Genomic DNA, 13225 nt, shown 5'->3' on the forward strand with positions numbered 1-13225 from the left:
AATGATTGCTTAGAAATGCCTATTTTCAAAGCTTTCTTCGGACCCAAATTGTGTCTTCATTTTCGGAGCATCCCAGTATCATCCTGCCATGAAATTCCGTGTGCATCCAGTACACTTTGCATTTTCAGTGCTATTTAAAAAAAATAAACGTTCTAACCATTTCCTTTTTAGTTGACTATTTACTACTCCCTCCGTCCACAAATATAAGATGTTTTAACCTTTTTCTAAACCAGATGCATATAGACATGCTTCGATTTGTTTGTTTACTCATTTTGGTCAGCATATAGTTTAGATTGAAATATTTATGAACTACACTGCATAAACATTTTTTTTAGTTTATTTGTTTACTCAACATCTTATAGCATTTGTGAACGGAGGGATTATAGATGAGCTCGAGCCCCGAAACGCAGTCGTCAAAATGAGCGTGCTGCTTGTTGGCGAGAAAAGAGGACAGAGAATATGCTCCGGCCCCCATCCGCAGCTCCCCTCTCTGATGCCGATCCTCCGGTTATGCTGTTAAGGTCCGGTAATGGCACGGCACGGTAGGCCCCAAACCGAAATCTTTTATCCTGGTTGCAGGCTGCTGATATGAAACGGAAGAAAAGAAATGGTTTAGCGTCCTGCGGAGGAATCCAGCGGCTTCACGCAAATGATGAGCTCGACAGCGACCTCTTTGGCTTCTCGGGTGCAAAGATGATCGAGCGAGCCGAGTGGTTGTCATATTTTTATCCTTTTCTTTCTTCGTGAACGCGTTTTTTATCCTGCGGCTGGAGCAGTGGTTGCTGACACACAAAGGTTATGGAGGCAGCAGCATCGGTCCGTCACGGAAGCGATTACGTGCGGCGAAGTCTCGACTGCGGAGAGGTGAATTTTTTGCCAGCGGCGTCGTGTTATGTATGTAGAGGAACCACGCCGGAGTACGTACGGCCGCGATCGTCACGAGAGAGAGAGAGAGAGAAGATTGGGAGAGGCCGTGCGTTGACTGGACTGGAGGAGGCGAGGCGGCGGTCCAGGGGCGTCCGCGGTACGTGCTGCCGTCGGTGCACATGGACCGCCCACGTGACGGCCGCGTGGCGCGGAGGAGAAGCGCCGCCGGCGACGGGTGCGGGCGCCACCGCCACGCGTGAAGAGAAAGAAATGCGACTGAAAACTGGTTGCACCAAGATTCGGCCACTCGGGACCGGTGCCCGCAGTGACATGGCTTTGGATCGGGAGCATCTACGACCACAACTCGCAAAATCCGTCCCCAAAAATCCGCACACGCGCTCGGACAGACCACAACCACAAAAAATCATTCCACAACAAGATACACGATTTGCAGATCATCAAATCCATATGATTACTAAAACTACTTCAAATTTTCGTCGGTGACTGTCCTTGTTGTTACGGCCGTGTTCATGTCCAGTGCCCGGCCGCGCCCCTTGAAGTGTTGTTGCGGTCCCCGGTGAGGTAGAATAGGACATGAGACACGCGCCGGCTCACGGAACTCGAGGAGTTGTTGTTTCCCATGCCCTACTCTTCCTCCTCGGAGCCCGTGCCTCGCACGTCGTCGGTGAATGTGAGGTCAATGATGAATCCGCCATGTCGGAGCCAGCCACGTCCACCACGCCGTGGTGCGGTGACAAGGGGTTGTTGGGCACCATACGCGGTACCGGAGAGTGCGACTCGACCTTGCCGGCGTCTGCCACGACCTCCCACGCCCGCTGCCTCGCACGACAGGCACGCCATGACATATTTTGCTTCAGAAGTGAAAGTGACTATGCACCTACAACTTGGCTCGCCAACGGAGGGGCTGCGCATCCGCCATGCCATTCGGACGCCAAACGGACTGCACCGCCTCTAGTGAGGCAGCGATGACTGCCCTGAGGCCGAATCCATGCACCATTTGGTCGGACGCAATAGATTCAGAGTCCCAGCATTGTCGTCGAGCAAACCCTCCCCCAGCGACGGAACACAAGGCGAACAGTCATCTCCTCAGGGCTGTGTGGACGAGCTCCGGGGGAGCTTGTGGGTGGAAGGTGGTGGACTGGAGGGGACTGCAGTGGGGTGAAATGTGGCTAGGGTTTCGTCGGAGTGATGTAGTTTGGGTGAGCCACCGTAGGCTGGATCCTACATGGCGGGCGTGTACGGGCGTCCCATATCTGTTTCAGAGATGGCCTGGATATAGGGAATGTCGATCAATCCAGGCGTTTGGCCTGAATTTGGCAGGGGTGCCCATTTTCCGTCCGGTCCATGACCAAACAGCCCGTCCAGACGTTTGGGCCAGATACGAGGCGTCCGCTTGCAATTGCTCTGACCCATCTCATCTGAATGATCTTTCGTAAAAACCCTATTTGCCATTCACTTCGGCAAGTAGTCGGCAAAACACACAGGGATGACGGAGTGGGCTAGCCCACTTGTCGTGTGAGGCCATCCACTTTTTTTGTTTTTTTTGGTTTCTTTCTTATTCCTATCCTTCTCATTTTCCTGTTTCTTTTTGTTTTTCATACATACGAAAAATGTTTAGAATTTCAGTTTTCCTATGAATTTCAATTTTCTTCACTTTTTTTATAATTTATTCTTTTTTCAAAAAATTGGAATCTCAAATTTTGTTCAGAATTTCCTATTATAGTTTGAAAATACAAAAAAATGATTTTTTTCCAATATTTTCCAAAAATGTTTCAATTTGGAAAAAAAAATCATGTTTCAGTTTTTTTTTTTGCATTTCCAAAAAGTGTTCGCCATTTTCAAAAAATACTTCGTGTTTTTTTAGAAAGGAAACTTCGGAATTTTCAAGGAATGTATGCACTTTAAAAATGTACATGGATTTCAAAATTGTTTACATTTTCAAAAATTATTCTGTTTTTCAAAAAATGTTTGAAATTCCAAAATAAATCGAATTTTGAAAGTTGTTCATGTTTTAAAAATATTTGGCATTTCAAATTGTTCATAGTTTTCAAAAAACATCTTCAAATCTACACGTTGTTGTGTGTTTTTAAACACTTTGCACTTTCCATTAATCACCAACAGTCATCTATTCTAGCTGCTAGATACCAGAGTTTAGAACCGGTCTCAGATCAAGTTAGCATGAGCAACATATCCCGACGACTATATCTCTACGAAGTCACTAGTTAAGGAGTACTCATTGCAAAGATCACCCCACTTTCCCAGGTTGCGACAAGTGGAGCGCTGCATGTGCGCCACTTGTCGCAACCTGGAAGTTTCTCTTTTTTTGTAGACTCGTTTATTCAAAACATTTTATCTCTTAAACCGTGCGTCCAAATCTCGAACCATTTTCACCCTTGGATTCCTCGAGTCGAGATCTTAAAAATTAGATTCAATGTTGATAGGTTTTGATGAACTTTTTTCACGAAAGAAACTGGACGAAAAAACCGAACCGGGAGCATGGGGTTTTTCCCTTTCCGAAAGAGGCACGCCCGTGCCTCTGGTACGGCCGTGCCTCACGAAATGAAAAAAAAGAAAACATATTTTTTTCCGTTTCCGAGGAGGCACGGTCGTGCCTCTGGCAAAAGAACAACCATGCCTCGCGCGGAAGCAAAACCATGTCTCTCGCGAAAGAAAAAAACAGAAAACGTGTTTTTTTCGTTTTCGAGAGGCACGGCCGTACCACCCGTGAATATTCGAGTGCTGGTGTTAGGAATATGATACAAGACCGGACTTTATAACCTGGAAGGAATTAAGAGTCTGGACATTGAATGTATTTGTGAAACATTGGATCTTGTGTACTTACAGCAAGATCGAGTGCACAGAAGGCAGCCATGGCTCCTCCCATTGAGTGCCCTGTGACTATGACACCAATATCCCCATATGTCTTTCTTGCGTTGTGCACATCACTTGTGATAGCTAGACGCAAAATTGTATTATTATAGGAGGAGAAAAATCCACTGTGCACCTTTAACCAGAGTAGTAGAAAGTCTTTTAGCAAAAAGGTGCATCTGCCTTTCCTTTTCTCTTTTAAGAAAGTATAAACAGTTTATTGGCAATAACCTTTGCATTTGGCATGTCTGGATAGCTTAGATCAAGCTGCTTCCATACCAAGTCCTTGATCCAATTCTGCACACTGAGCAAGCAAATCTAAAACATAAATGACATGTGACTCAAGAAATCGGAATAGTAACACATAAAGCATACCGGTTTAACTGGGAATACTAGAAGCACATGCAATTTGATTAGTACCTGTTCTCTTGAGTTCCTCTGATTGCAACTATTATGGAATTTAGATTGTGAGCTACACCGACAAATGCCTGTCACATTGTTCACCCGTAGAATGGCAGGTAAAAGGAAGGCCATATCATGAGATGTTCAGTACACTTGATAAGAAATATGCCGGAAATTTATGACAACTTAAAATGGAGTGTGTTAAGATAGGAACCTGCAAGCAGTTCTCCACATCAACAATTAGAGACCTCATCTCGAAGTCCTATTTCAGAAGTAGGTGAATATATAAATAAGAAAGGACAGATTCTATAAGCTGTATAGTTGACGGGCTGCTGCATATGGATTTTTTTTCAAAACTATCTCGTTATTTGAAGCAAATTCGAAAACTACAGCATGCTTTGGAGAAATATCAAGTCTAGCACCCTGTCGGCCAGGTGTTGGCCGAAAAGGGTGTTTTCGGCCACCTCTAGGCCGAAATAGGGTTTTCGGCCATGCCTTGGCCGAAAAGATGCAAAGCTGGCCGAAGAGGGGTGTTTTCGGCCACCCTTTGGCCGAAAAGGACTTTTTGGCCTAGTGTAGGCCGAAAAGTACTTGTTGGTCAATCGTAGGCCGAAAAGTACTTTTTGGTCAAGTTTAGGCCGAAAAGTCCCTTGGGCCACCTTTTTCCGTTAATTGTTGGCCAATGTATTTTCCCGCCAACCCCTTCGTTGATGCAGCCCTCTTGCCCTTCGACGATGTGGTCCTTTTGCCATCCGTCGATGCAGAATTATTGCCCTTCGAGGATGGAGAACTCTTGCCCTTGGACGATGAAGAACTCTTGCCCTTCGACGATGAAGAACTCTTGCCCTTCGACGATGCAGAACCCGGAAGCGGGGCATGAAGATATCATCTTCGTCCTGGCTCTCCTCAATCCATAAAGATGGATTATTTGCTGAAAGCCTTCTGAAAGTTTCACTCTTCGGCACCACCACCTTCTTCCACCTTTTATGCAACCTAAGAAATTCTTTACGTACCTCCTCATAGGTCCTTTCAGGCCACCCAAACCTACGTAATTGGTAATATATATTTGGAAACAAAATTTGTAATGTGTTTTATTGTAATATATATTTGGAAGCATAAAAAAATAAAAGAAAGAAAGCAAAAAAAAACATGAAAAAAAGGGTTTTGGCCTCCAGCGCTAGGCCGTCCCAATCTCACGCGCGTCCAGGCAAGGTTGCCCTATGCCTCACTCTAAGGGAGACAAAGGCGTGCCGGAACAACATAAGGGTTTTGTCAATCCACACGGGGCACCCTCAGGCCTTGTTCGGTTAGGCAGGGTTTGGAGAGGTTTGAAAGGGATTGGAGGGGATTAAATTCTTTGCAAGTCAAAATCCTCGTCAAACCTCCTCAATCCCTGTGGCGAGGGGATTAAACGAACAGGACCTCAAAGAGAATTTTATCACTCGGCTCAGATTGAGAAGGACATATCCTTACTCGGATGGACTTCACTCGGTGCACAACAGTCCAACGGCCGGAAATATTAGTTGAGGCGTTTCCAAGTCTTAAGTCTTGAAGCGTGGCGTTATTACTAGCAATTAGAACATCTATACCCTATAGTAGTGCGTTATTATTTCCCTTTTAACTCTACTGTAACGCACCACATTTTTATGTAATGATACCAATACATTTTTATGGAAGTATAACCATTAGCGCCACATTTTCAGAAATCCCTCCTTGGAAAAACAGGCAACAAGCAGTGCGCGAATGGATGACACAACAAAACTCACAAACAAGGCCCAAAATTCAAGACTGCACGTTAATGTGTGATGTAGGTACGCCCACAGACAACCCGGCACTTGATGCTTTTGCCGCCATGTATGGATGTGACACTCTTAGCACGAAACGCCTCCATGGCGTCTATTCGCACCCATAGTTTAGCCTGACCACCCACACCCACGCGATGGGCACCACGATTGTTGATACGTGCAGGGGCCCACCATGCAACCTTCCTTCCCTCTCCCGTCTCTCTCTGTCACCAGTGGGCCAACCCTTATCTCTTTTCGTAGATTGTTTACTCATGTATAAAGGTCCAAAAAATTGGAAGGTCAATTTTTTTGGAAGTTCAAAATTGAAAGTTTTTTTTTCAAATGTTCAAAGTTTTGAAAGTTGAGATTTTGGAATATTTAAATTATGAATGCTGGCCCAATATTTTTTTAATCCCATACTATAACTTCTGAAAGTGCCAAAAGAACTTTCATTTTTTTGCCAAAGATGGAAACTTGAAAAAATAAAAATAATAATATCATATTAGTATTTGTCTACACTATGACAAGGGCATGGCTACCCCGCCAAGTTGCACCATATTAACAATATGAAATGGCACTAATACTTTTATAGAGGTAAGACCATCAACGCCATATTTTGGGAACTTCCTCTATGGAGAAATACAAGCGACAAGCCCCTGCATGAATATACAACGCTAAGGAACCCACAACCAAGGCCTTGAAATATGAGGTCGCATACGTAAATATGTGATGTGAGCATGCCTACATACAACCCGCCACCACCGCCTTTTGTTGTCGCGTCTTGATGGGACACTCTTAACACAAAACGCCTCCCCGACATCTATCAATGCTTGTAGTTGACACTAACCATGGGCGCTCTTACGGCCGTGGTTCTTGGTACTTGCAGGGGGCACCACATGGCTTTCGCTACCCCCCCTTTCTCTCTCTTTCTCTCTCTCTCTCTCTCTCTCTCTCTCTCTCTCTCTCTCTCTCTCTCTGTTGGACCTGCCTGCATGTATATTCTCAACTCTTTTCTCATGTATGGAGGTTTAAAAAAAAGTTTGACTTTTTTGGAAGTTCAAATTTTCTAAAGGTTTAAATTTTAGAAGTTGTTTTCCGAAAGTTCAAAGTTTTGAAATTTGAAATTTTAGAAAGTTTCAAAAATTGCTATCCGCATAAATTTTTGAAAGTTGGTAATATAAAGAATTGGCAAAAATTGAAAAACTAAAATTTCCAATTATGGAAAGTTGCGGTAAATGAAAAATAATTCTTGTCAGGATTTGGTCGCGCCAGGGCAGCAGATGCCCTCCAATTAGCTGTGCCTGACTCTGTGCATTTTAAAACCGAATCAAACAACCATACCAAGAAAAACCAAACCGAGTCTTATGGTATGGTATGAAATCTAAAAACATTACAGGGATTGATTTTTTGGGTATAAAACCGAGAACTTCAGATAAAACAGAAATTACTGAGGCCCAACCCAGCCCAGCCCTCTAAAAATAGAGCACAGAGTTATGTTGTATCTGAAATTTAGCAGCCCAATAGCCCACGCCGTGTGTGTTCTTGTTCAGATGTACAGTAGTTTTTTCATAGTATTTCGTACGGTTCCATTTCTTAGGATTTTTTAAATAAGGAATTGCCTTTGGATTCCTATGGACTGGATTCCTACGCCCCCACACGTATGTGAACATCCACCTCGACATCTTTCTACGATCCAATCAATCACATAAGACAAGACACGTTTCCCGTGATCCACCCAAGCGACTACTGCTGCGTGTTTCGCGATCCTCTAATCCATGCTGGCAAACCTATCAGGTCAGGTCTCAATGCTCGTCCTATTTCCGAGCTTCTCAATCCAGACGAATTCTGTTATGTGCCCGCAAATACCAAGCGGTTTAGTGGAGATCACACGTTGGGTTAGTTGGCTTTAACCAGGGATCGATGACCCGCACTGCACTGCACCGCATCGCACCGCGCGCTCAGAAGGCCGCGGGAAGGGATGCACGGACGGACGAGGGAGCTGATGGGTTTTGTCCTGATGCCGAACCGAAAGGCAAGAGACTCCACTACCATTACACTGGTACACGCAGGCTCGTGCCCGTCCTAAGCGTACGGCAGGGAAACCACGCTCGCGTGGACGCGATCGCTATGTGAGGAAGGAGGAGGAGGAGGAGGAGGCTGATCGACCACTTGTCCCACAAACGGTCGCCCCTGCCACGCAAGCTTGCTTGAGAGGGACGTATGCAGAATTGCAGATTAGTTGCAAGGATGTCCATTAGCGCTTTAATAAAAGTGGGTAGGCTGCATTGTTGGATAAGCAGGGTTCGCTTGGATTTTGGCTTGAGGGAGTCGGTTGGTAGGTTAGGTAGGTATGGATCGTTGATGATCGATTGTGGAGTGCATGTTTGTGGTTCACTCTTCTCAATGCAATTGCATAACACCTAATTTTTTGCAAGGGAAGGGAATTGCATAGCACTTATTAGCATCTATACACATACAAAAAATGGTATTTATTTGCCGACGGGTCAATCCGTAGTAAAATATTTTATTTTTAATTAGTACTATATAAGATAGATTTGTGTTTGCAATGCAAATATTATTCAAAATTTCATCATAAAGAACGAACCCTAATACGTATGGAGCGTGTCCTCTCTAATGTCCCTCGAGAGAACGAGTGTGCGCTTTGGGTGGTTCTCGTGGATCGTTTCCTATGAAAAACCGTTCCCAACAAACGCTCGAAGGGCTCTCCCCCTGCACACCAATAATTCCTCTCCCCTCAACACCCTCTTTTCACATACTATCCAAGAGAAATTATCATGCTTTGACACTGTTATTAGTAGAAAAAATTGCCACGTTGCCATGTGTGCAAAGATTGCCATGGCCCGACATGGAAGAATTACTGTGCTACCTATTCAGTAATTGCCATGCTAGAATGACAAAGGATTGCCATACTACATACAAAAAGAATAATCATCATCCTACAAAGAAAGTTGCCACAAAATCTTCATGGTTTTTCATGCTACAACACGGAGAATTATCATATTGCAACAGAGAAATTGACATGTTGCATCAGAATAAGGTGCGATGCTACACATAGAATTGCCATGCTTATACAAAAAGAATGTCACTGTTAAAAAAAAGTGCATCGTTCACTGGGTGGGTGGGGGGGGGGTGGCTGGAACGAATATTTTCATAATTTTGGTTCATTCGCTCAGGGAGGGTGGTGGACTGAACATGTGACCCATGCGAATCGCCAGCTATCATGTGCCGTGTGAAGAGACCGGACGTGTCACAAGGTGTTCCCCCAAAAAACCGCTCCCAGAGAACGTCAGTTCATAAGTTCCATAAAAAATAGTCAAGTTTTAACAACAATATGGAAATATATAACACCCCATAATGAGGAGTTGTGTAGTCCAGTAACCATGTTGTGGAAAACCCTAGCCGCCTCCCGACAATCTCAGGCGACTTCATAGACACCACTACCCCAAAAAACTCGACCCCGCCGTCGATGGAGGAGGACAAATTTTAGCGGACGACGATGACATATATTTTACAGCTGACCTGTTGTCACCTCCCTTCGCCTCTCCTCAACCTGTCACCTCTCTGCCGCTCCCTTGCCTTATTTCTCCGGCCAACATTAATTTTGGTGTTCGGCTTACGCGGCTCCTCGTGCCTAGCTAGTTCTTCCTATTGGCGCTTGGTGTCTACCTTAAGTGGCATGTGCCAGCTCACCCACCTACATCCGACACGCAAAGGTGTCATCTTCATCCTTATAGGCGGTGGGGACTCATCAGGATTCATGTCTACCCTGTCCTGGTTGGTGTGGCGCTCTGTGGGTGCAATTATCACTAGACTCATGTGTTGCTCTTGCTGTGGCTATTCGTTTGTGGTTTCAGGTATGTTTTGAGAGAAATCCCACCTCATATCAAGTGTCCGAGCTGACCGCGGAAACGTCAATGCATCATTTACCTCGATGGAGGCATGATCCTAGAGTTGAACATATGTTCCTAGCGTCTGGGTAACCAACTCCGTATTGCTGCTTCCTACGGCTAGTGGGAAACCTTGCTCTCTTCATGGTGTGATGGGTGTGGCTCGTGGCGAAATCCTTGCCATGGTGGCACCCTTGGGCATCACTGCCCTTTCTGAAGGCGTCCTGATGGAACATTCCCCCTTACCATTGACATGGGTATTCTCACTCTACTGGCCATGACAATATTGGTGTCGTCTTAGGCATCACCGAGCTGCCATTCATCTACTCCGTGCACTTTGTGGTACCATCAATGTCAACTCTTTGTTGTTGTGCATGCTCAAGTTCCTTCCATGATAGTCCATGTGTTGAAATGACGTCGTGCTCTTGGTGCGATCTTAGTAGATCTTTGATCTTTGATGGTGCAAACTGCCCAATCGAATTTGCAAATTGCTCCGGTTGTCCTCATGGTGGATCTTGCAATCAAGGATGTGTTCGTCGATGGCCTCACGACTCGTGCCTCTTGTGCAGAGTTTTGTGATCCATGATGATGAAATTCATTGATTGTGTTTGTTATAGTATCACATGATCACGTCATGTGTATAAATGACAAGTATGCGGATGTTGTTGTGGTATAAACCGCTAGGTCTCGATACACTGATGCCCTTTGACTGCGTGAGTGTCACTCCATGGTGATGGTTGATGTGTACGCTAACTAGGTAGTGTTTTCATGTGCACTCACTCCCCTCTTTCCTTTTTCTTCTCTATTGTAATCATTCAATGCTTGAATTGTATCATCAGAATGTATGTTACCTAACCAATGACTTCCTATACAGGATGCCATTACCTTGGTCTTGTAACATTCCTTTTTTGGAGGATATTTTGGTGTCGAGTCTTTCCCCGCAGGTGGCAGCTTAAAAGAAAAGGAAAATTAGCATGACCATACTAGAAGGTGCTACATACATTTATGAGTTTTAGATTGATGTTCTTATGTTTTGTTTAGAAAGTGGATTTTCTCGAATTCCCCAAAAATCTAGATCTATGGCTAACTTGTAGCCCTAGCTGCCCCCGACAGGGTCATCAGTAGCTCGGTGTTGCCAGCAGGCTGACTCCTGTCATGGTGTTGTTATGATGGTGTGACCGACATATCATGGATCGGAGGTGGGGAAGACATCGCCAGGCGAAAAGCATGCAGATGGTGGTGTCCGCCAGTGTAGTGCTCTTCCTTTGAGCTGCCCTCTTGGTACTATCTTTCTTCTGCCTCCCACAGTGTGTGCTCCTAAAGAAATCTTAGATACGGGGTTCTCTGGATCTGGCGATGGTGATGCATCTGTTTTGTTTTTCCTCCTTAGAGATATCCCTAAAATCTTGGCCTATGTTGGGCGTTTTTTCTTCTCGCCTTCTGGCCAACCCTTTGGCTCGAGCCTATGTAAGGCTACTTGTAGTCATGGTGGCCTGCTCGGGATCTACCTGGGCGTCACAGGGTACTATTGATTGTGTGTTTCCCTTCCTCCTTAGTGGCGACATGCCAATGCTACTTATCTCACTAGCTTTTCTTCTCGCCTTCTGGCTAACCCTTTGGCTCGAGCCTATGTAAGGCTACTTGTAGTCATGGTGGCCCGCTCGGGGTCTACCTGGGCGTCATGGGGTACTATTGATTGTGTGTTTCCCTTCCTCCTTAGTGGCGACATGCCAATGTTACTTATCTCACTAGCTCACCATATTTTGGCTTCGTGGGAAACATGTCTATATCACCATAGTTTCTCACTATCTAATGCATTTCGAATGCGCTCGTCATGATCCGTGGGTGTCCTTGCTTGGTGTCTATGTATTTTGCACTGATCCTTCAAATGGTCTTCCCGCCTTCGATGTTCTAAAGTTCTTAGCATAGCTGCACGTATGAGTTTGACTAGGTTCTCATAATGGCATATGAGTTGTGCCTTTAGTTTGTTTGTACTTATGTCTTGGCTCTACTATGGGTGCCTTATAGGAAGCATACACATGTTTATGTCGTGGTATAGACTCATTAGGTCTTCCTTCATCACTGTCGAATCACCTTTCCAAACCATGGTGGTCGTCTCATGGGGTGTCGGCTTCTGGGAGGGTTCGATTGGCTCAGGTTTCCTGCCTCTTTTTTCAGTTGTATTCTATCTCTTTGTGTGCATTCTTTTGCTACGATATCCACCCTTTGAATTCTTTCTATTTTCACTATGACTTTTGTGCATTTACTTTGTAGTTTATTCCCCTTCGGTCTTGGTGTGCAACAATGAAAATGTTTAGGTGGGCTTAAGCCCCTCGTAGACCTTTGACCCCACCTAATGGGTAGTACCATAACCAACCTTCTAATTAAAGAAAGTACAACATTTCCTCGACGAGATCAAAACTAAATTGCATTATCAAATTTAGCAAAACACTCTTCTTTCAAATGTAGCTTCTCATTTGTCGACCGGTTGAACTAAAATGTCAACATAACATACCATTTGGGGTGTTGGCCCCGATGGCTGGGGAGGGTTATGAGTGGAAGAATGCACAAAAGTATCGGTGGTATTGTCCATTGCTATCGGAAGTTTCTCTACATCACTTGATACAAAGTTTGGGGTTCCACTATTGGATGGATGTGAAAGAAAACTGAGTGAGAAAGTGGCGGTATTTTGTGTGATAAGTTATGATTAACATGAACCGACATCTATATTTTCCTCTATGGATTGATGTTGGCATCGGAGACAGAAATGAGAAAAACAGATGACAAATAAATCCCACTTGGCTGATGGAGAGAATGGGGGATTTCTTCATCCCGATCGCACAAAGCATGCCATCTTACATTTTGTAATACTTGAGTCTACGCAATACAAGACCACCTCTCTTAGAATTGTGTGAGTGTTTCTCTCGAGCCTAACCAAAAGGTGTTCTCTATGGCGTTAGACCAAAGAATCATGTATAAACCTGAATGCACCCTCACTCAAGGTCATCCACCATACCTACATGTGCATGTTACATTATTTGCACATGTAATATTATCACATTAGTACCAAAAAATTGCTCTCCTCTAGCCACCACATAATAATATGGATATCCAGCCTCGAGAAAATCATTTTAACCATGCACGCCATGTGCTAGCAAAGTATATATCATTGTGTTTGCTTTGAGATTTGATCATAAATTTTCAGCCTAGTATGTATCTATATATTCACTCATTTTTGGACACTTTAAAATTAAATTTTACTAGACCCTAAATTAATAGTTGAAGTTTCAGATCATTGAAAAATTACAAAGTTTTTGTTTAAGGTAGTAGAATTTTTTCCAAATGTTTGAAGCAAATATTTAGAAGGTATATATT

The sequence above is a fragment of the Triticum aestivum genome, chromosome 2B, assembly GCF_018294505.1.
Source record: "Triticum aestivum cultivar Chinese Spring chromosome 2B, IWGSC CS RefSeq v2.1, whole genome shotgun sequence".
NCBI lineage: Eukaryota > Viridiplantae > Streptophyta > Magnoliopsida > Poales > Poaceae > Triticum > Triticum aestivum.